This window comes from Aotus nancymaae, unplaced genomic scaffold, assembly GCF_030222135.1.
Source record: "Aotus nancymaae isolate 86718 unplaced genomic scaffold, 86718_ANA_hifiasm-v0.15.2.pri h1tg000058l, whole genome shotgun sequence".
NCBI classification, from domain to species: domain Eukaryota; kingdom Metazoa; phylum Chordata; class Mammalia; order Primates; family Aotidae; genus Aotus; species Aotus nancymaae.
In genome coordinates, this window is record NW_026988472.1 from 18,391,582 (window position 1) to 18,414,955 (window position 23,374).

Here is a 23,374-nt window from a genome sequence, read left to right on the forward strand (position 1 = left end):
CAGAGAGAGGTTGGCAGGTAGATGGCTGGGCCTGTAAAGGCTGACCAGGGCCACCGACAAGTACTTGGTGAAGGTCAGCGGGCAGGTTATCTTGCCAGCTCCTAACTGAGTTCATTTCTAGGTTTCAGGCTCCTGGCTCCACTCTGAAAGAACATCTGTTGTGACTTTCTGGCAATGCCCAACTCAACCCTGTCCCGTCTGTGCCCCATCCATTGGATCTGGGGCAGCCCAGTATCCTGTTTCATCCTACCACTGCCAATCAGGATCAGCCCCCAGACTCTCTTTCTAACATGTTTTGTCATTCTTCAAGTGTACTCAATCAGATGCCTCAGCAAACTCTCTCAAAAATAGTAAAAAGAGTGATCATATTTTACAAACTTGGGGCCCAATATGCAAAGTCACTGTTTGGTCAGGATCTGATTAAGAGTCTTATTTCTAGAACCCAAAGGCAGGGCATTGGATATGGAATTCAATTCTAGTTGCCCCCCATCCACACGCCCCATGACTGGATTGTGGAGAATTAAGCTTAATTTGCTCAGCCTTTCCTTTGTATATTTTTTAAAATAAAAAATAAGGCTAATTCAATTTTGCATAAGCAATAGAGATCTTTACTGTATTTTTATTCAATTCTCCAAACTGTCATTAGACTTTAAATTGGATTCACAGATACAATGTTTGGAGGTATTTTTTCTCACTGAGATTTAGTACCTTATTTGTTCCTGACCCATGTGATTCCCAGGTATCTGAAATGTATAAATTATTTATAGTCCAGATGGTGATCTGATACTATCTGCATCTAAAAATGTTCTGTGCTTTTGCTGCAGACACAGACGCTCAATTACAAAATTCAGGTTGGTCTTTAGGTCCTAGCTTGATAGCTGAAAGCATTCTTGATTACAAAGAAATACTCCAAATTCCAGCAACCTTTTATCCTCCTGCTTTCATTGCTTAGCCTTAAAAACCATTCCTCTGTGGGAGCTACCAAGTTAAGGAAGAGAAAAGGGGGGAAGTTCCTTTTTTTTTCTCTTGCCGGAGGAGGGAATTTTTTTTTTCCTGGCCAAATTGAAAACATCTAAGTTTCAAAATGGGAAATTGTGGATAGATTGCTAATTGTTCTTCCAAATCCTTTTTGTTCATTTTTTGGTGGCAATAGAAACCCTGAATTTGAGGAGGCAAAATGGCTTCCTGGAATAGAGACTACATTACCCATCCTCCCTTACAGCTAGGTGTGGTCATGTGACTACATTCTGGCCAACTATATGTGAACAGAACTTATGTATGCAACTTCTGGATCATGTCCCTAAAGGAGCAGAGTTTCCTACCCCCCTTCCTCTTTGCCCTTCTTGCTGGCTGGAAGAGGAATGTGGTAATGAGCCATCTGGTACCACGCGGACAACTCTTCACTCAGGGATGGTAGTTTCATAACACAGGAGGAGCCGAGGAACCACCATGGTGCTGAAAGATCAGCCCTGGACTACCTATGCCCAGAGGGAGAAATGCTCTGCTTTCTTTCTTGTAAGACGTTATTTTGGTTCTCAGAGGTAATAGCCAAAACTATGTGCTAATGAAAAACACAGACACTTATGCAGAATTGGAGATAGTTTTGATCGAAAGACTAGGAAAAGCCTGGTGCAGTGGCTTACACCTGTAATTCTAGCATTTTGGGAGGCCAACGTGGGCGGATCACCCGTGGTCAGGAGTACAAGACCAGCCTGGCCAACATGGTGAAACCCCGTCTGTACTAAAAATACAAAATGTTAGCCAGGCAAGGTGGCAGGCGCCTGTAATCCCAGCTACTTGGGTGACTGAGGCAGGAGAATCGCTTGAACCCAGGAGGCGGAGGTTGCAGTGAGCCGAGATTGTGCCACTGCACTCTAGCCTGGGTGACAGAGCCAGAACCTGTTCTTTTTTTTTTAAGAATCCCAAAAGTGCCCTTTTTGGGAAGAGTCTCAAACATGTCTAGAAGGTTCTGAAACAAGCCAGAAACTATCATGTACTTGTCAGGAGGTGTCTCAACATTTTCAGGGAGTCTTGAATAATCAGGAATGGTCCCAAATAGGTCAGGAAGTATCTCAAACAGGTCAGCAACATCTCAAATATGTCAGGAAAAATCAAGTAAAATGAGGCAAGTCAAAAATGGTTTCAGATGCATCAGGAAGAGTCTCAAATAGATTAGGGTCTCAAATTCACCAGGAATTTAAGAGTCTCAAATAGAGGGTCTCAAATTCACCAGGAATGATTTCAAACAGAAAAAAAGAGTCTCAAAGTTGAGAAACTTTTGAAACAGGTCAGTAAGTATCTCTAACAGATTGAGATGTTTCAAAAACATGTCAGGAAGGGTCTGAAAGAAAGGGAAAGTGTCTTAAATATGCCATGAAAAGCTTCACATATGTCAGGCATCTGAAACATGCCATGAAGCATATCAAACAAGTCAGAAAAGTTTTCCAACATAACAGATACGGTCTCAAAGTCATCAGGAAAAGTCTTGTATGTATTAAGGCGGGCTTCAGATACATCAAAAAGCATCTCATGTCTGTCCAGAAGAGTCTCAAGTATCAATGATAGACTGGATAAAGAAAATGTGATACATATACACCTTGGAATACTGTGCAGCCATAAAAAGGAAGGAGATCATGTCCTTTGTAGGGACATGGATGGAACTTGAAGCCATTATCCTCAGCAAACTAACACAGGAACAGCAAACCAAACACTGCATGTTCTCACTTATAAGTGGGAGCTGAACAATGAGAACACATGGACACAGGGAGGGGAACATCACACACTGGGGCCTGTGGGGGCAGAGGTGGGGTAGGGGGAGGGAGAGCATCAAGATAAATATCTAATGCATGCTGGGCTTAATACCTAGGTGATGTGTTGACAGGTGCAGCAAACCACCATGGCACACGTTTACCTGTGTAGCAAAACTGCATGTCCTGCACATGTATCCCAGAACTTTAAATTAAATTTTAAAACTATGTCAGGAAAAGCATCTAGTAAACAAGCCAAGAAGGGTCTAAACGTTAGGAGGAAGACTCTTACCAGGTCAGGATGGATCTCAAACCTTTGAGAAAAGGTCTTAAGCAAGTAAGAATGAGTCTCAGCCAGGTGTGATGGTTCACGCCTGTAATCCCAGCACTTTGGGAGGCCGAGGCAGGCAGATCATGAGGTCAAGAGATTGAGACCATCTTGGCCAACATGGTGAAACTCCGTCTCTACCGAAAACACAAAAATTAGCTGGGTGTGGTAGCATGCGCGTAGCATGTGCCTGTAGTCCCAGCTACTCGGGAAGCTGCGTCAGGACAATTGCTTGAACCTGGGAGGTGGAGGTTGCAGTAAGCCGAGATCACGCCACTGCACTCCAGTCTGGTGACAGAGCAAGACTCTGTCTCAAAAAAAAAAAAAAAAAAAAGAGTCTCGAACCAGTCAGGAAGGACATAAAACATGACAGGAAGGGGTTCAAAGTCATCGGGAAGAGTCTCAAATAGTCAGGAAGGGTTTCAGATAAGTCAGAGAGTCTCAAATAGGAAGAGAACTTAACAAACCAGGACAAATCTTTTTTTTTTTTTTTTGAGACAGGGTCTCACTCTGTCATCCAGGCTAGAGTACAGTAGCACCATCATAGCTCACTACAGTCTTGACCTTCTGGGTTCAAGTGATCCTCCCACCTCAGCCTCCCGAGTAGCTGGGACCACAGGAGCACACCACCATGCCCAGCTAGTTTGTTTGTTTGTTTGTTTATTTATATATTTATTTTTGAGACAGATTCTTGCTGTCGCCCAGGCTAGAATGCAGTGGCGTGATCTCGGCTCACTGTAACCTCTGTCTCCTCGGCTCAAGTGATTCTCCTGTCTCAGCCTTCCTAGTAGCTGGGATTATAGGCGCGCAACACCACACCTGGCTAATCTTTGTATTTTTAGTAGAGATGGGGTTTTACCATGTTCAGGCTGGTCTCAAACTCGTGACCTCATCATCTGCCCACTTTGGCCTCCTAGAGTGCTGGGATTACAAGCGTGAGCCACTGTGCCTGGCCTTTTTTAAATTTTTAAATGTTTTTGTAGAGACAGGGTCTCGCTTTGCTGCCCAGGCTGGTCTCAAACTCCTGACCTCAAGCATCATTCTGCCTCAGCCTCCCAAAGTGCTGGGATTACAGGCGTGAGACACTGCCCATCCCGAAACATCTTAAATTAGGAAAGGTTTTAACCATTTGAGTAAAGATCTGAAACAAGTCAGAACGAGTCCCAGTCAAGTTAGGTAGGGTCTCAAACAATCAGGAAAGGTCCAAAATACACCAGAAAGGATCTCAACATGTTAGTCAAGGTCTAAACCAGTCAGGAAGGGTTTCAAATAATCAAGAAGAGACATTTACATTTCAGGAAGTATCTCAACCAGGCAGGGAGTGTCTCGAATAATCAGGAAAAGACTTCAGCAAGTCAAGAACTTTCTCAACCATGTAAGGAAGGAATAAAACAAGTGAGACCGGAAGGGTCTCACTCAAGTTAGGAAGATCTCAAACAGAAAAAAAGAGATCAAATACAGCCAGAAGGATCTGAAACCTGTCAGGCAGTGTCTCCCAGAAGTCAGAAAGTATCTCAGTCAAGTCAGAATCATCTGAAGTATGTCAGGAAGAGTCTGAGACAAGTCATGTAGAGTCCCAAACATTTTAGGAAGAGTTGTTTTTCTTCTCTTCATTTCAAAAATAGCTTTATTGAGTTGCAAAACACATGCCATAGAATCCACCCATTTATTTTTTAATTTTAATTTAATCTTAATTTTTTTTTTTTAGACATAGTCTTGCTCTGTCGCCCAGTCTGGAGTGCAGTGACACAATCTTGGCTCACTGCAACCTCCACCTCCTAGGTTCAAGTGATTCTCCTGCCTCAGCCTCCAGAGCAGCTAGGTTTACAGGCACCCGCCACCACGCCTAGCTAATTTTTGTATTTTTAGTAGAGACAGGGTTTCATCATGTTGGCCAGGCTAGTCTTGAACTCCTGGCCTCAAGTGATCCATCCACCTTGTCCTCCCAAAGTGCTGGGATTATAGGTGTGAGCCACCACACTCGGCAATTTAAAGTGTACAATTTAATGGTTTAATTAGTATATTCACATATATGTGCAACCATCACCACTGTCAATTTTAGAACATTTTCATCTCTTCACAAAAACAACGCTATTCTCTCTTTTTTTTTTTTTTTTTTTTTGAGATGGAGTCTCGCTCTGTCGCCAGACTGGCATGTAGTGGCATGATCTCGCCTCACTGCAATATTTGCCTCCTGGGTTCAAGCGATTCTCCTGCTTAGCATCCCGAGTAGCTGGGACTACAGGCGTGTAGCACTATACCCAGCTAATTTTTGTATTTTTAGTAGAGACAGGGTTTCACCATGTTGGCCAGGATGGTCTCGATCTCTTGACCTCATGATCTGCCTGCTTCGGCCTCCCAAAGTGCTGGGATTATAGGTGTGAGTCACCAAGCCCTGCAAGCCCTATTCTCTAGTTATTATTCCCTCATGGAGAACCTCTACTAGGGCAGTGCAGAAGGGAAATGTGGGGTTGGAGCCCCCATACAAAGCCCTGACTCTGCCTAGTGGAGCTGTGAGAAGAGGGCCACTGTCCTCCACACCCCAGAATGGTAAATCCACCAACAGCTTGCACATATGCCTGGAAAAGCTGTAGGTACTCAACACTAGCCCTTGAGAGCAGCCGTGGGAGCTGAGCCCTGCAGAGCCACTGGGGCAGAGCTGCCCAAAGGCCTTGAGAGCCCACCCTTTGCATCACTATGGCCTGGATGTGAGAGATGGAGTCAAAGGAGATTGTTTTGGATCTTTAATATATATATATTTTTTTGAGACGGAGTTTCACTCTTGTTACCCAGGCTGGAGTGCAATGGCACGATCTCGGCTCACCGCAATCTCGCCTCCTGGGTTCAGGCAATTCTCCTGCCTCAGCCTCCTGAGTAGCTGGGATTACGCACCACCATTCCCAGCTAATTTTTTGTATTTTTAGTAGAGACAGGGTTTCACCATGTTGACCAGGATGGTCTCGATCTCTTGACCTCGTGATCCACCCGCCTCGGCCTCCCAAAGTGTTGGGATTACAGGCGTGAGCCACCGCGCCCGGCTGATCTTTAATATTTAATGGCTGCCCTGCTGGCTTTGGACTTGCAAGGGGCTTGTAGCCCCCTTTTTTGGCTGATTTCTCCCTTTTGGAATGGGACTATCTATCAAATGCCTGTATTCCTACTGTATCTTTGAAGTAACTAACTTATTTTTATTTTTACAAGCTCAAAGGTGGAAGAGACTTCTCTTGTCTTAGATAAGACTTTGCACTGTAAACTTTTGAGTTAATGCTGAAATCAGTTAAGACTTGAGGGACTATTGAGCAGGGATGATTGTATTTTACAATGTGAGAAGGACATGAGGCTTGGGAGGGGCCAGGAATGAAATGATATAGTTTGAATTTGTGTCCCCACCCAAATCTCATGCTGATTCGTTGTTTTGTTTTGTTTTGAGACAAAGTTTCACTCTTGTTGCCCAGGCTGGAGTGCAGATCTCAGCTCACTGCAATCTCCACCTCCCAAATTCAAGGAATTCTCCTGCCTCAGCTTCCTGAGTAGCTGGGATTACAGGTGCCTGCCACCATGCTTGGCTACTTTTTGTATTTTTAGTAGAGACTGGTTTCACCATGTTGGCCGGGCTGGTCTCCAACTCCTGACCTCTGTTGATCCGCTCTCCTCAGCCTCCCAAAGTGCTAGGATTATAGGCATGAGCCACCATGCCTGGCCTCTCATGCTGAATTGTAATCTCCGGTGTTGGAGGAGGGGCCTGGTGGGAGGTGATTGGATCATGAGGGCAGATCTCCCCCTTGCTGTTCTCATGATAGTGAGTTCTCACAAGATCTTGTTGTTTAACAGTGTGTGGCACCTCCCCCTCTCTCTTCCTCCTGCCATGTAAGACGTGCCTGCTTCCACTTTGCCATTCACCATGATTGTAAGTTTCCTGAGGCCTCCCCAGCCTGCTTCCTGTACTGCCTGCAGAACCATGAGGTAATTAAACCTCTTTTCTTTATAAATTACTCAGTTTCACATAGTTCTTTATACTAGTGTGAGAATGGACTAATACACATCCCCTTTATTATCCCTCCTTTTTCAGATCTAAGCAATCACTAATCTACTTTCTGTCTCTGTAACTTTTCCTATTCTGGACTTTTGTATGAATTGAACCATATAACGTGGTCTTTTTTGTTTGGCCTCTTTCATGTACTGTAATGTTTTCAGGGTTCATCTATGTTGTAGCATGCATCAGTGCTTCATTCTTTTTAATGGTTGAATAATATTCCATTGTATGGATATGCCTATTTTGTTCATCCGTTTATAGACATCCATTCATCCATTGATAGACATTGTTTCCACATTTTGTCTATTATGAATAATAATAAACATTTGTGTACAGGTTTTTGTGTGGATATATGTTTTCACTTCTCTTGGATATATACGTAGGATTGGAATTGGCAGATTATATCATAAATTTATGTCTAATGTTTGAAGAATTGCCAGAGTATTTTTCAAATTGGCTGCACCATTTTACAGTCCCACTAGCAGTGTATGAGAGTTCTGATTTCTCCACATCCTCACCAACACTTCTTCTTGTTATCTGATTGGTTCTACCCATCCTAGTGGGTGAGAAGTGGTATCTTGTGCTTTTATCAGGAAGAGCCTTATACGTTTCAGGGAGGATCTTATGTATATGACTTTTCCTGATCAAAGAGTAGGCAAGGGTCTCAAAGAGTTGTAAAGAATGCCAAATTTGTAAGGCACAGATATAAAGTAGTCAAGACTTTTTTTTTTTTTAAATGGAGTTTGCTCTGTCACCCAGGCTGAAGTGCAATGGTGCAATCTTGGCTCACTGCAACCTCCACCTCCCAGGTTCAAGCAATTCTCCTGCCTCAGCCTTCCAAGTAGCTGGATTACAGGCACCCACCATCATGCCCAGCTAATTTTTGTATTTTTGTAAAGACAGGGTTTCACCATGTTGCTCAGACTGGGGTTGAATTCCTGACCTCAGGTGATCCACCTGGCTCAGCCTCCCAAAGTGATGGGATTACAGGCGTGAGCCACTGTGCCTGGCCAGGAAGAATTTTAAATACCTCATAAGGGATCTCACACATGCAGAAAGAATCTCTAATACATGAGAAAAAGTCTCAAAAAGTCAGGAAGGACTGAAAACATGTCGGGAATAATGACAAATCAGAAATTACTCACTGCAAGTGTAGAGAAATAAAATTGATTTTTGTTTATTGAACTTGTATTCTGCACCCTTGCTGAATTTGTTTGTTAGTTCTAATAGTTTTTTTTTTTTTTAAGTGGATTCCTTAGGATTTTTTACATGTAAGATCATGTCATCTGTAAATAGAGATAGCTATACTGTTTACTTTCTGATCTGGACGCTCTTTATTTCTCTTCCTGGCCAAATTGCCCTAGGCAGAACCTTCAGTACAAGGTTGACTAAAAGCAATGAGAGCAAATATACGTGTCCTGTTTCTGACTTTAGGGGGAAGGCAACCAGTCTTTCAACATTATGTGTGAAGTTAGCTGTGGGTTTTTCATAGACATTCTTTATCAGGTTGTGGAAATTTCCTTCTATTTCTAATTTCTTGAGTGTTATTTATCATGAAAATGTTGGATTTTGTCACATGCTTTTTCTGTATTGATTTAGATGATCCTGTGGTTTTTGTTTCTATTCTATTGATATGGTATATTACAATAACTTATTTTTAGATGTTAGACCAACTTTGCATTCCTGGGATAGATAAATCCCACTTAATCATCGTGCCTAACCCTTTTTATACATTGCTAGATTTGATTTCCTAGTGTTTTGTATTTTTATGAGATGGTCAGTCAGATGTGGCCACAAAAGGAGACACAGGAGAAGCTCAGGAGAAAACAAGGTTTATTATACTCCCAGGTCTTAGAGACAGGAAGCATGGCAGACCACACAGGATCACATGGGAAAGGCACCAGAGTGGTCAGAAGGCAGAAGACAGGAGTAAGGAGAAGGTTTAGGCCATTGCTTTTACTGGGGTTTCCGTAGGAGAGGCAAGGCAGGGCAAGGTGAATGGTTTGGTTAGTTTGAAGAATTTTGGAGGGCTTTGAGCTGTAGTAGTGGTTCCTAGTTGCCTGGCACCTGACACTGGGATGATTAAGGCCAAGGAACATTGCCTCCTGGGGTGCATGGGCCAGATAGAGAAGGGATGGCTCTGGATTGGTTAGTTTGCATATCAAACAGATGCTCCTGGCTGGGCCCTTTGTTATCTTTAAGAATTGGCTAGACCAGGGAAGGACAATTTTTCCTCAGCTAGAAAAGTTTTTTAAGATTTCAAAACATCATGCTTTAAAATTTTTTTTTAATTTTAAAAATTAAAACATAATAGAAAATAAAAAATATATACAATATAGTTGATAATTTGCTGATTTTGTAGGGGGGTCTATATGCATAAGGGATATTGGCCTGTAATTATTTTTTCTTGGGATGTTTGTCTGGTTTTGGTATCAGGGTAATACTGGCCTCATAGAACTGAGTATGCCTTCCTCTTCTAGTTTTGGAAGAGTTGGTGAATAACTGGTATTAATTCTTTAAATGTTTAAATGTTTAGTAGAATTCATCAGTGAAGCCATCTGGGTCTCAGCTTTTCTTTGTGAATAGTTGGTTGGTTACTAATTAATCTCTTTACTTGTTATAGGTCTATTTATATTCTTTATTTCTTTTTGAGTCGTTTTGGTAGTTTGTATCCTGGGTATTTGTCTATTTCATGTAAGTTACCCAATTTGTTGGCATATAGTTATTCATAGTATTTTTTTTTTTTTTTTTGTATGAGACAGGGTCTCGCTCTGTCATCCAGCCTGGAGTGCAGTGGCGCAAGCATGGTTCACTGTAGCCTTGATCTCCTGGTCTCAATTGATCCTCCCACCTCAGCCTCCAGGGTAGCTGGGACTACAGGAGCACACCACTAAGCCTGGCTAATGTTTTTGTACTTTTGGTAGAGATGGGATAGTGCCATGTTGCCCAGGCTGGTCTCAAACTCCTAGGCTCAAGCAATCTGCCTGCCTGGGCCTCCTCAAATGTTGGGATAACAGGCATAAGCCACTGTGCTTGTCCCATAGTGTTTCTTCATAATCTGCTTTATTTCTGTAAGGTTAGTGGTAATGTCCCTGCTTTCACTTATTATTTTAGTATTATAATTTGAGTCTCCTTTCTGTATTTCTTGGTAAATTTAACTAAAAGTTTGCCAATTTTTTTTTGAGTTGGGGTCTTGCTTTGTCACCCAGGCTAGAGTGCAGAGGCATGATCATGGCTCCCTGCAACCTTGAACTCTTGGGCTCAAGCTATCCTCTAATCCTCCCGCCTCAGCCTCCCAAGTAAGCTGGGACTACAGGCATGTGCCACCATCCCAGCTACTTTTTTTTTATTTTTGTAGAGATGGGGTTTTACCATGTTGCCCTGGCTGGCCTTGAACTCCTGGCTCAAGTAATCCACCTGCCTCAGCCTCCCAAAGTGCTGAGATTATAGGCATGAGCCACCACACCTGGCCTCAGTTCTTTTAAACTGAGGTTTGTTTTATGACCTAACACATGGTCTAATTTAAAGACTGCTTTATATGCATTTGAGAAGAATGCATATTCTGCTGTTGTTGGGTGGGATGTTCTAGAGATGTCCATTTAGTGTAGTTGGTTTATAGTGCTGGACAAGTTTTCTCTTTCCTTGTTGATCTTCTGCCAGTTATACCTTCTGTCTAATTGTCCTATTCATTATTAAAAGGGGGCTATTCATTGTGGAAGACTGTGGAAATTCTTCAATGACCTAAAGACAGAAATGTCATTCAACCCAGCAATCCCATTACTGGCATATACCAAAAGGAGTATAAATCATTCTATTATAAAGACATATGTAAGTGTATTGCATTGCATCACTCTTCACTATAGCAAAGGCATGGACTCAACCTAAATGCCCATCAATGATAGACTTGCTAAAGAAAATGTGGTACATATATACCATGGAATACTATGCAGCCATAAAAAAGAATGGGATCATGTCCTTTGCAGGGACATGGATGGAGCTGGAGGCCATTATCCTTAGTAAACTAACAAAGGAACAGAAAACCAAATACTGCTTGCTGTCACTTAAAAGTGGGAGCTAAACGATGAGAACACATGGACATATAGAGGGGAACAACATACACTGGGGCCTGTTGGAGGACGGAGAGTGGGAGAAGGGAGAGAATCAAGTAAAGCAACTGGTGGGTACTAGGCTTGATATCTGGGTGATGAAATAATCTGTACAACAAACCCCATGACATAAGTTTGCCTATGTAACAAACCTGCACTTGTACCCGTGAACTTAAAAGTAAAAACAAAAAATACATGAAGATCATTTTCTACTGAATACCAACCCAATTTGTGGCAAGGTAAAGATTTTATAAAAACAACTTGAAAAAGAGGAGGGGGAGGCTATTGAAATCTTTTATTTTTTTTTAGATTAAATATTTATTTGTATAAATTTATGGGGTACAAGTATAATTTTGTTACATCGATATATTGTACAGCAGTGAATTCAGGGCTTTTAGTGTGTATCACTGAAGTAATGTACATTATACCCCTGAAGTAATGTACATTATACCCCTTAAGTAATTTCTCATCATCTACTCCTCCTTCCCCTCTGCCTTCCAAGTCTCTAATGTCTATTATTCCACACTGTGTTTCCATGTATACACATTATTTAGCTCCCACTTATAAGTGAGAATGTGTGATATTCGACTTTCTGTTTCTGAGTTGTTTCTCTCTCTCTCTTTTTTTTTTTTTTTTGAGGTAGAGTCTCACTCTGTAGCCCAGGCTGGAGTGCAGTGGCACGATCTTGACTCACTGCAACCTCCACCTACCGGGTCCCAGTTCAAGCAATTCTCCTACCTCAGCCTCTCAAGTAGCTGGGATTACAGGCACGAACCACCATGCCCAGCTAATTTTTGTAGTTTTTAGTAGAGACAGGGTCTCATCATGTTGGCCAGGCTGGTCTTGAACTCCTGACCTCGTGATCCACCAGCCTCAGCCTCTCAAAGTACTGGGATTACAAGCATGAGCCACCACACCCGGCCGTATGTCACATTTTTTAATCCAGTCATCCATTGACAGACACTTAGGTTGATTCCCTATCTTTGCTATTGTGAATATTGCTGGGATAAACATAGAAGTCCATATATATGTGTTTATTTATTTATTTGGAGACAGAGTCTCATTGTGTTCTCCAGGCTGGAGTGCAGTGGCACGATCTCAGCTCACTGCAACGTCCACCTTCTGGATTCAAATAATTCTCCTGCCTCAGTCTCCCGAGTAGCTGGGATTACAGGCACCATCACCATGCCTGGATAATTTATATATTTTTAGTAGAGATGGGATTTCACCATGTTGGCCAGGCTGGTCTTGAACTCCTGACCTCAGGTAATTCACCCGCCTTGGCCTCCTAAAGTGCTGGGATTACAGGCGTGAGCGACTGGACCCAGCCCATTCTGCATTCTGACTTATTTGAGAACCTTCCTGATGTATTTAGAGCTTATTTTAGATTCTTCTTGACCTGTTCGAGAACCTTCATGATGTGTATGAGATGGTTCCTAATGCATTTGAGACCCTTCATTGGTCTTCTAAAAACTTTCTGAAAAGTTGAGACCTTTCCTGTTATGTTTGAGGCTCTCTGACATATTCAAAAACCTTCCTTTTGTATTTAAATTTCTTCCTGATATGTTTGACATCCTTCATGATTTGTTTGAGACTCTAACTGGCATATTAGATCTCTTTTCTGACATGTTCGAGACCTATCTGAAGGTATTTGTGGTGTCTCTCTCTCTCCGTTTGAGACACTTACTGACATATTTAAAGCTCTTGCTGACTACTTTGAGCCCTTCTAGACTTGTCTGAGAGGACTGCTGATGGAATAGAGATCCTTCCTTCTAGATAAGACCCTGAGAAGACTCAGACACTTCCTAACATGTTTAGACTCCTTATGATGTGTTTGAGACCCTCCTTATATTTGAGAAGTTTATGACATTTTTAAGACTTTCCTAAGCCTGTCTGAGGCTTGAGACTCTTTGTGACATGTTAGAGACATTTTTTGATGCTTGAGTTGCCTGCCAACTCATTTATGTCTCTTGCTGAAATGTTAAAATCTTTCTGGATGTGTATGAGATCATGTATCAGTCTGTTCTCAATGCTGCTAACAAAGACATACCCGAGACTAGGCAATTTTTAAAGGAAAGAGGTTTAATGGACTCACAGTTCCATATGGCTGGGGGGGCCTCACAATCATGGTAGAAGGCAAAGGAGGAGCAAAGTCAACTCCCCTTTGAAAACCATCAGATCTTGTGAGACTTATTCACTATCAAGAGTACATCATGGGAAAGACCCACCCTCATGATTCAATTACCTCCCACTGGGTCCCTCCGACAGCACATGGGCATTATGGGAGCTACAATTCTAGATTTGGATGCGGACACAGCCAAACCGTATCAGACCATTACTGACCCTAATTGGAAAATGTAATGCTCTTCCTGACTACTGTGAGATCCTTCCATTCTGGTTTGAGAGAATTTGTAATAGATTCCAGACTCTTCCTCTCTCTTAGGAACACTTCCTGTCATGTTCAAGACACTTCCTGTCATGTTTGAGACTCTTTCGAGTGTATTTGAGACTTCCTGGTGATTTTGGGGCCCTCCTCTGGTGTTTTTGAAGACTTTTCTGACGTGCGTGACTCTTCTTGACATATTTGAGACCCTTCCTGACACATATGTGACCATTCCTGAAGTATTTGAGACATTTTCTCTCTGTTTTGAGACACATCCTGCTTGTTGGAGATACTTCTTGATACGTTTGAGGCCATTCCTAATTTGTTTGAGACTTGTCCTATGAGACTGTTCTGACATGTTTGCTACTCTTTCTGATGTCTGAGAATTTTCTTGATGTCTTTGAGACATTTCCTGACTGTTTGAGACCATTATGACATATCTGAAACTCTGCTTATCTTTATGTAATCATTCTTGATGGTTCGAGAACCTTCCTTTTCCCCTTCCTTCCTTCCTTCCTTTCTTTCCTTCTTTCTTTCTTTCTATCTCACTCTGTAGCCCAGGCTGCAGGGCAGTGGCACTATCTGGGCTCACTGCAACCTCTGCTTCCCAGGTTCAAATCATTTTCCTGCCTCAGCCTCCCGAATAGCTGGGATCACAGGTGCCTGCCACCACGCCCAGCTAATTTTTGTATTTTTAATAGAGATGGGGTTTCACCATGTCGGCCAGGCTGGTGTTCAACTCCTGACCTCAGGTGATCCACCAGCCTTGGCCTCTCGAAGTCCCGAGTAGCTGGGACTACAGGTGCACACCACCACACCTGGCTAATTTGTCATATTTTTGGTGGAGATGGGGTTTCACCATGTTGGCCAGGGTGGTCTCGAATTCCTGACCTCAAGTGATTCACCCACCTTGGCCTCCCAAAGTGCTGGGATTACAGGTGGGAGCCGCCGCGCCTGGCCAAGCATCCATAACTACTTTGTGACTTTCTACCCTATTATGAATCATCTCTGACTTGCTTAAGACCTTTCCCAACTTACCTGAAACCTTTCCTGACAAGTTTGACAGCATTCCTGAGGTATTTAGGTCTTTTTCTTTCTTTTGGCGCCCTTTATTTGCATACTTAATACTCTTCCTGACTACTTTGAGGCCTTCTGAGGCATGTGACCCTTCCTCTGTTTGCAACACTTCCTGATAGTCTGCCACTCTTCCTGATGTATTTGAGGTTCTTTCTGATTTTTTTTGAGGCCCCTCCTGACAGTTGGAGATCATTTCTGACATGCTGACACGCTAGGTTGTATCAGGGGCACTCCATTTCTGTTTAAGACTTTTACTGACCCTTTTGTAACTCTTACTGCTTTGAGAAACCTCCCTACCTGTTTGCAATGCTTCCTCATGTATATGAAATTCTTCCTCTCTGTTCTGGATATCTCCTGACAAGCTTGAGTCCTTTTCTGTCATATTTGAGACTGCTTTTAATGTGTCTGAGACCTGTTTAATGTGTTAGAGAACCTTTGCAACATTTTTGTTTGTTTGTTTGTGTTGAGACTGAGCCTTGCTTTATTGCCCAGGTTGGAGTGCAGTGGCCGCCATTTTGGCTCACTGCAATCTCCGCTTCCTGGATTCAAGCGATTCTCATTCCCCAGCCTCTCAAGTAGCTGTGATTACAGGTGTTCGTCACCACATCCAGCTAATTTTTGTATTTTTAGTAGAGATAGGGTTTCACCATGTTGGCCAGGCTGGTCTTAAACTCCTGACTTCAAATTATCTGCCTGCCTTGGCTTCCCAAAGTTCTGGGGTTACAGGCATGAGCCACCACACCCGGCTGCAACATTTTTAATTTTCAAGACAGGGTCTTGCGCTGTTGCCCAGGCTGGAGTGCAGTGGCACAGTCACAGCTCACTATAGCCTCAACCTCCCAGGCTCAGGTGATCCTCCTGCCTCAGCCTCCCAAGTAGCTGGGACTACAAGCACGTATCACCATTCCTGGCTAATTTTTCTATTTTTTGTAGAGACAGGATCTTGCCATGTTGTCCAGGCTTGTCTCAAACTCCTGACCTCAAGCGATCTGCTCATCTTGACCACCCAAAGTGCTGGGATTATAGGCATGAGCCACCCCACCTGGCTGTGATATATTTAACATGCTTCCTGACAGGTTTAAGAGCCTTCGTGACTTTTCCTAATACATTAGAGATCTTTTCTGACTTTCTTGAGACACTTTCCTACATGTTTGGATCCCTTGCTGACAAATTTATTTATTTTATTTTTATTTTTGTTTGAGACAGGGTCTTGCTCTGTTGACCAGGCTGGAGTGCGGTGGTGCAATCTTGGCTCACTGCAACCTCTGCCTCCTAGGTTCAAGTGATTCTCATACTTCAGCCTCCTGAGTAGGTAGGACTACGGGTGTGCGCCACCATGCCCGACTAATTTTTTTTTTTTGAGATGGAGTCTTGCTCTGTTGCCCAGGCTGGAGTGCAATGGTGCGGTCTCAGCTCACTGTAAATTCCACCTCCCAGGTTCAAACTATTCTTATGTCTCAGCCTCCTGAGTAGCTGGGATTACAGGTGCCCACCATCATGCCCGGCTAATTTTTGTATTTTTAGTAGAGTTGAGTTTTCGCCATCTTGGCCAGGTTGGTTTCAAACTCCTGACCTCAGGTGGTCCACCCACCTTGGCCTCTGAAAGTGCTGTGATTACAGGCATGAGCCACCATGCCTGGCCCTAATTTTTGTATTTTTAGTAGAGATGGCATTTCGCCATGTTGGCCAGGCTGGTCTCGAACTCTTGACCTTAAGTAATCCACCCGCCTCCGCCTCCCAAAGTGCTGGGATTACAGGCATGAGCCATCACACCTGGCCCCTTGCTGACAAATTTAAAAGCTCTTCCTGACTACTTCGAGAAAACTTCCAGTCTGGCTTGAGAGAATTCATAATGCATTACAGACCCTTCTCTCTTTGTGACACTCTCTGTAATGTTTGAAACACATTCTGACATAATGAGACTCTTCCTGATGATGTTGAGGCCCTCCCTGAAGAATGTTCCAAACCCTTTCTGACTGGCATGAGACTCTTCTTGATTGTTTGTGATCCTCCCTGACATGATTGAAACCTGTACTTAATTGTTTGAGATTCTTCCTGACAAGCTTAAGACTTCTTGATGTATTTGTGACCTTCCCTGAGTATTTGAGACTGTTACTTTTCATTCCAGACTCTTGCTGACCTATTTGAAACTCTTCCTGACTACTTCGGAACTGTTCCTGATTTGTTTGAGATCATTTGTGAGGACTTCAGACATTTTCCCTCTATTTATGACCCTTTCTGACAGGTTTAAGAGACTTCTTGACAGTTTTGAGACTCCTCCTAATATATTTGAGACTCTTGTTAATTTTGCCTATCTAGTTAGAATTATTAGAGACACGTTTTATTTATTTATTTATTTATTATTTTTTTGAGACGGAGTCTTGCTCTGTTGCCCAGGCTGGAGTGCGGTGGCACAATCTTGGCTCACTGCAACCTCTGTCTCCCAGGTTCAAGCGATTCTCCTGCCTCGGCCTCTGGAGTAGCTGGGATTACAGCAGGTGCCCACCACCACACCCAGCTAATTTTTGCATTTTTAATAGAGACGCGGTTTCACCTTGTAGGCCAGGCTGGTCTTGAACTCCTGACCTAGGTGATCCACCCACCTCGGCCTCCCAAAGTGCTGGGATTACAGGCGTGAGGCACCATGCCCCAGCTAGAGACATATTTTAAACTCCGCCTGACAAATGTGAGACCTTTCTTTCCTAGTTTCACACCCTTACCTTGTTTGAGTCTTCTACTGCCATGTTAGATGCCTATCCGAACTATTTGGACTCTTCTTGTGTGAGGAGGATGACTCCTGATGTATTTGAGACTTCCTGACGTTGCTACCTTTCCTAACTATTTGACACTCTTTCTGTTATTTTTTGAGACTGTTCTTTTCTTTCTTTCTTTCTTTCCTTCCTTCCTTCCTTCCTTCCTTCCTTCCTTCCTTCCTTCCTTCCTTCCTTTCTTTCTTTCTTTCTTTCTTTCTTTCTTCTTTTTTCCAGCATGACTGCTGATTTATTGCATGTCCCCAAGAGGGCTTTATTTTTTTCTTTTCAACATCCTGTTCTGCAGCTTCCTTGGCTCTTTTTGCCCGTATGCTGACTAGCCGGGCGTTGGCACTGGCCATGTGGAGAGTAGCAAAGGCTTTGAAACTCTTCTCCTCCTCAGTGATGACTCGAGCTTTCTCCTTCTTACAGACATTCTGGATGGGCAACGGGTCCTGTCAGCTGTGTGGCCAGTTTCAGTTCTTCAGTGGAACTGTCTGCCTTCTGTGGGGGCTGCGGGCTTCCTAGGAAAGAGGACGAGTTTGGAGCCGTCCTCCTTCAGCTGCTGCACGTTGGCCTTCAGGGACTCGGTGGACTTGGTGGATCCCTGGATCCACAGAAATGCCAATGGTCCGGGCCACCTTCTTGTGAATGCCTGACACCCTGAGCTCCTTCAGGCTGAAGCCACAGCCGGTGCACACCTTCGTGTGGTACCAAACTGTGGGGCAGAGCACATGGGCTGGACGGACCCTCAAGATGCGGGGCACGGGGCAATGTGGTGCACCTCGGCTTGCCGAGCCTTAACATCTGAGGATCTTCTGGGCCAGTTAGTTAAACCACGTGGCCACGTGCTGCTGCCAGTCCTTGTGGAAGTGGGGTTTCAAGATCATGCCATTCCAGTTGGGCACTATGGCTGCCTATGGCCCTGCGGCTCCCGCGCAGGAAAATAGCCGAATGGAAATCGAGACTCTTCTTAACAGATTTATGAGCTGAGCTTTACTGATTGATTGATACTGTTGCTTTAATTTTGAGATCCTTTTGTGGGATATTTACGATGTTCATCTCAGGTACTGACATTTTGAAATCTTCCTGAGTACCTTGAGACTATTACCAAGTCATTTGATAGTATTTATAATGTATTTGAGACACTGTCTTTGTCTTTGAGTGTGTTTATGACATGCGTGAGACACTTCCTGATGTATTTGAATCCTTCCTGTATGATCAAGATCCTTCTTTTTTTATCTATGACCTTTCCTGACGTGATGAAAACTCTTCCTTACTGCATGACCCAACAATTCTACTCCTAGATGGAATTTCCCAAGAGAAATGAAAACTTATGTTCACACAAAAACTTGTTTTCAAATGTCCATTGGGGCAGTATTAATAATAGCCAAAAAGTGGAAACCACCCAAACATCCATCAACTAATAAATGGGTAAATAAAATGTGGTATATCCATACAATGGATTATTATTCAGCCATAAAAAGGAATGAAGTACCAATACATGTCACTACCTAGATGGATCTTGAAAACATTATACTAGGAGAAGGGAACCAGACAAAAAAGGCCGCGTACTGTATGATTCCTTTTATATGGAATGTCCAGAATAGACAAATCCATAGAGACAAAAAGTATTAATAGATTAGTTGTTACCACTGACTGGGAGTAGGGAGGAGTGGGGAATGACTGCTAAGGGGCATGGGGGTTTCTTTCTAGGGTGATGAAAATATTCTGGAGTTAGATAGTGGTGAAGGTTGCACAAACTTGTGTATATTCAAGAAACCACTGAATTGTACACTTACAAGTGGTAATTTTTACTCTATGCAAGTTATATATTAATAACAATTATGGCTGGGCATGGTGGCTCACACTTGTAATTCCAGCATTTTGGGAGGCTGAGGCGAGACCAGCCTGGCCAACATGGAGAAACCTACTAAAAATACAAAATTAGCTGGGCATGGTGGCGCATGTCTGTAATCCCAGCTACTCAGGAGGCTGAGGCAGGAGAATCGTTTGAACCTGGGAGGTGCAAGTTGCAGTGAGCCAAGATCACGCCACTACACTTCAGCCTGGGCAACAAGAGGGAAACTCTGTCTCAAAAAAAAAAAAAAAAAAATTCTATTGGCGTGGATGTGGTGAAAAGGGAACACTTCTACACTGCTGGTGGGAATGTAAACTAGAACAACCCCTATGAAAAACAGTATGGAGTTTACTTAAAGAAATAAAAGTGGAACTACCATTTGATCCTGCGATTCCACTACTGGGTATCTACCCAGAGGAAAATAAGTCATTATACGAAAGATACTTATACACACGTGTTTATAGCAATTCACAATTGCAAAAAATATGGAACCAGCCCAAATGCCCAGCAATCAATGAGTGGATGAAAAAACTGTGAGGTATACACGCATGCGCGCGCGCGCGCGCACACACACACACACACACACACACACACGATGGAATACTACTCAACTATAAAAAGGAATAAATTAATGGCACTCGCAGCAACCTGAATGGGATTAGAGACTATTATTCTAAGTAAAGTAACTCAGAAATGGAAAACCAAGCATCGTATGTTCTCACTCATAAGTGGGAGCTAAGCTATGAGGATGCAAAGGCATAAGAATGATACAAGAAACTTTGGAGACTCAGGAGAAAGGGTGGGAAGGGTATGAGAAATAAAAGACTGCAAATTGGGTTCAGTGTATACTGCTTGGGTGGTGGGTGCACCAAAATCTGACAAATCACCACTAAAGAACTTACTAATATAACCAAATACCACCTGTTCTCCAAAAACCTATGGAAATTAAAAAAAAAAAATTATTACAAAAAAACCTTCCTGATAACTTTAAACTTTGAAATACTTCCTGATATATTTAAGACCTGTCCTGACTTCTTAAGACTGTTAGGAACATGTTTGAGACCTTCCTTGTGTACTAAATAATATTCTCGGCTGGGTGTGGTGGCTCATGCCTGTAATCCCAGCACTTTGGGAGGCCATGGCGGGTGGATCCTCTGAGGTCGGGAGTTTGAGACCAGCCTGACCAACGTGGAGAAACCCCGTCTCCACTAAAAATACAAATATTAGCCGGGCGTGGTGGCACATGCATATAATCCCAGCTACTCAGGAGGCTGAGGCAGGAGAATCACTTGAATCCGGGAGGCAGAGGTTGTGGTGAGCCAAGATCACCCCATTGCACTCCAGCCTGGGTGACAAGAGTGAAACTCTGTCTCAAAAAAAAATAAATAAAAAAATTGAAAGCCTTATTGATTCATTTAAAGTTTTTCTTAGGCCAGGTAGGGTGACTCACGCCTGTATTCCCAGCACTTTGGGAGGCTGAGGTGGGTGGATCACCTGAGGTCGGGAGTTTGAGACCAGCCTGAGCAACATGGAGAAACCCTGTCTCCACTAAAAATACAAAAATTAGCTGGGTGTGGTGGCGCATGCCTGTAATCCCAGCTACTAGGGAGGCTGAGACAGGAGAATAGCTTGAATCCAGGAAGCGGAGGTTACAGTGAGCTGAGATCATGCCACTGCACTCCAGCCTGGGGAACAGAGCGAGACTCTGTCTCGAAAAATAAATACATAAATAATAAAAAATAAAGTTCTTCTTGACTGCTTTGGGGACTTTCTCAACTTTTTTGGGAAACTACCCAATGTATTTGAGACTCTTTTTATGTAGGTGAAGTAGTTTCTGAGATGTTTGAGGCCCTTCCTGAGTTATTTGAAACTCTTACTATTTGAGCCTTTTTTTTTATGTTTGAGACGATTTCTGACATATTTGAAACTCTTTAACCTACTGAGACCCTTCTTGACATATTTGAAACCTTTCCTGACATTTCTGAGACCCTTACTGACATGAGGCTCTGTCTATATGAGACCCCATCAGATACATTAAAATACCACCTGACAAAAGTAAGGCTCTTGCTGAAATGTTTGAGACATTCCATGACTTGTATTCAATTCTTTTTGCATGAGTCTCTTCCTGTCTGATTGAGACTTTTCCTGACATATTTGGGACCCCTTGTGACTTGCTTGAACTCCTTTTTACTTGTTGGGGACCCTTTCTGACATATTTAAAACCTTTCTGGCATATTGGAGACCCTTTTCATCTGTTTGAGAATCCTACTGACAAATTTAAAATTCTAAGTATCCTGATATCCTTCTTGACTGGTTTGAGATGCTTCCTGCTGTGTGAGTTTCTTTATGTCTTTTTGAGCCATTCTTCACATATTTGAGACCCAACATATTTGAAGCCCTTGCTGACTCTGAGGCCATTCCTGACATGTTTAGACCTTTCTTGAGTTGCTGAGCCCCTTCTTCAAGCAGTTGAAACTCTTTATCATGTATTTCTGACTCCTCTGAATGTCTCTGAGGCTGTTCCTGACTTGTCACATTCCTGAAGTATTCTAGAGTCCTCCTCTGTGTTTAAGACCCTTCCTGGCCTATTTAAAATTCTGCCTGACAAATATTAAATCTGTTCTGACATGTTTGAGACACTTCCTGAGTTGTTTGAGACTGTTCCTGACAGATCAGAGGCCTTTCTTGTCTGTTTGAGACCCTTCCTGAGATCATTGAAACTCTTTGGGAGTTCTTCTGGAATGGCATCACGAGGAGCTTTGCACACCTGCTTCTCCTCGAAACTGTGATATTTATTTTTAAAACCACCATTTAAAGTATCTGGAAATGGTCCTAAGAGCATAGAGCAAATAAAGAAACATTCGTTCAAGAAAATCTACTAAAACTTGGTGAGAACAGTGACAGTCTAGCGGTGTTTGAACCACAAGCTGCTCCCTCTCTCCCCTTTCCTGCTTAGCAGATGGACATTCTACTCCAGGCAGGTGCAGCCAAGGACTCAGGGCTCCCTCTCTCCCAGTCTCCCAATCACAGTCTACTATATGTTCCCAGGAGGGGCAGAACTTCAGCATTTATTATTCCATCCCCTAGGTACCTGTTGCAGAGGTGTTCCAGGTGAGTGTGGCTGAGAGCAAAGGCTCCGACCTTTCACACCGCCCCCATTCCTTGAGTGTAGGCTCTATCTCAGGTGCACTGCATTGAGAACGCTGGAGCCCTGATCACGCTTACCTCAGCTTGTTAGTATGGCAGAGGTTCCGTGCAAGAAGAGGCACACAAAATAGACAAGAAACTATCCCCACTACGCTCCCCCCTGCCCCTGCGCAGTGCCCAGCTCCCAAAGTGGAGGTGTTACTCAGAGAGAAGTCTGCCAATCTCCCTTCTCCAAGCCCTGGAGCCACAGCTCCAAAATGTTGCTCAGAAGTGTTACAGGAAAGGGGTCCCGATCCAGACCCCCAGAGAGGGTTCTTGGATCTCATGCAAGAAAGAATTCAGGGCAAGTCCATATAGTAAAGTGAAAGCAAGTTTATTAAGAAAGTAAAGGAATAAGGGTGGGCGGGTTGGCTCATGCCTGTAATCCCAGCACTTTGGGAGGCCGAGGTGGGCGGATCACAAGGTCAGATCATCAAGACCATCCTGACTAACACAGTGAAACCCCATCTCTATTAAAAAAAAAAAAAAGTAAGTAAAGGAATAAAAGAATGGCTACTCCATAGACAGAACAGCGCTGAGAGCTGCTGGTTGCCCATTTTTATGGTTATTTCTTGATGGTATGCTAAACAATGTGTGGATTATTCATGCCTCCACTTTTTAGACAATATAGGATAACATTCTGATGTTGCCATGGCATTTGCAAACTGTCATGGCACTGGTGGAAGTATAGCAGTGAGGATGACCAGAGGTCAGTCTTGTTGCCATCTTAGTTTTGCTGGGTTTTAGCAGGCTTTGCTGCACCTGTTTTATCAGCAAGATCTTTATGACCTGATCTTTTGCCAACCTCTTATCTCATCCTGTGACTTAGAATGCCTTAGGCATCTGGGAACACAGCCCAGTAGGTCTCAGCCTCATTTTACCCAGCTCCTATTCAAGATAGAG